At 45.1% G+C, this 1,354-nt stretch overlaps 1 protein-coding gene across 1 annotated transcript in view; it reads right to left on the bottom strand.

Annotated features, from left to right (window-relative positions):
• Window positions 1–1,354, bottom strand: part of SLC27A2 (solute carrier family 27 member 2) — a gene marked incomplete at its 5' end in the record, with an annotated part of 66,689 nt that overhangs the window by 15,664 nt on the left and 49,671 nt on the right. The gene's annotated exons all lie outside the window — the stretch shown is intronic.

The following is a 1,354-nucleotide window of genomic DNA, read 5'->3' as shown; positions in this document are numbered from 1 at the left end:
GCCTTTAAGACCCCAGACACTATACCTTTTGATAGCCGGGCACCATCAGCTTTCTTCACCACATCATAAAATTATTTTCATTGCTATTTCATAACTGTCATTTTGCTACTGTTATGAATTGGGCGACCCCTGTGAAAGGGTCGTTCGACTCCCAAAGGGGTGGGGTCGCAACCCACAAGTTGAGAACCGCTGCTTTAGATGATGGAACACAAACCCAACCAATTGTATAGAGTTGGTTCCGACTCATAGAGTCCCTGTAAGACAGAGCCTCAAACTCTCCCTCACTGCCTCTGAGACCCTTCTGATTCATAGTGACCATAGGGGGTAGACTATTACTGCCTCTGTGGGTGTTCCATGCTGCAAATCTTTATGGGAACAGAAAACCTCACCTGTCTCACTTGGAGCAGCTGGTGGGTTTCAACTGCTGACCTGCTAGCAGCCTAATGCATAATGCATGATGCCACCAGGACTCCTCCATAGGATGGAGTAGGATTGCCCTATAGGTATTCCAAGGCTGTCAATCTTTGTGGAAACAGACTGTCCCACCGTTCTCCCACAGAGTGGCTGGTGGGGCTGAACCTTGACCTTTCAAGTGCTTAACCACTGCACCTCTAGGGTTCCTTAAGAAACACGAGTGTGGTTTTCATCACACATGTGTCGATGGAATCAAGGAGACCCATGTGGTTTGCAGGTGGCAAAGGCCTAATGGGTTGTGATTTTTTAAAAATTGAAGATTTTTAGTCTGGAGGGCCCTGGCTTTTTTTTTTTTAATGTTTAATTTTTAAAAATTGTAATAAATCATTTTAGTGGGGGCTCGCACAACTCTTATCACAATCCATCCATCCATTGTGCCCGGCACATTTGTACATCTGTTGCCATCATCAGTTTCAAATCATTTTCTTTCCACTTGAGCCCTTGGTATCAGCTCCCCATTTTTCCCCCTCCCTCCCTCATGAATCCTCGATAATTTATAGATTATTTATTATTATTATTATTTCATGTCTTTTACTGATCAATGTCTCTCTTCACCCACTTTTCTGTTGTCCATCCCCTGGGAGGGGGTTATAGGTAGATTATTGTGATAGGTTCCTCCTATTTCCCTCCCACCTTCCCCTTCCCCTCCTGGTATGGCTATTCTCAATATTGGTCCTGAGGGGTTATCTGTGCTGGATTCCCTGTGTTTCCAGCTCTTGTCTATACCCATATACAAGACCCAGAATAAAAAATCATATCATTGTGAATGAAGGGGAGTGTGGAGTGGAGACCTAAAGTCCATCTGTAGGCTACTGGACATCCCCTTACAGAAGGGATGCAGGGAGGAGACGAGCCAGTCAGGGTGCAGTAAAGCACCGAT

This window comes from Echinops telfairi, unplaced genomic scaffold (assembly GCF_000313985.2).
Source record: "Echinops telfairi isolate 266 unplaced genomic scaffold, ASM31398v2 ScPeMD7_8;HRSCAF=38, whole genome shotgun sequence".
In the NCBI taxonomy this organism is placed as follows: domain Eukaryota; kingdom Metazoa; phylum Chordata; class Mammalia; order Afrosoricida; family Tenrecidae; genus Echinops; species Echinops telfairi.
Note: the sequence above shows the minus strand (reverse complement) of the source record. Positions and strands in the feature narration are given on the sequence as shown.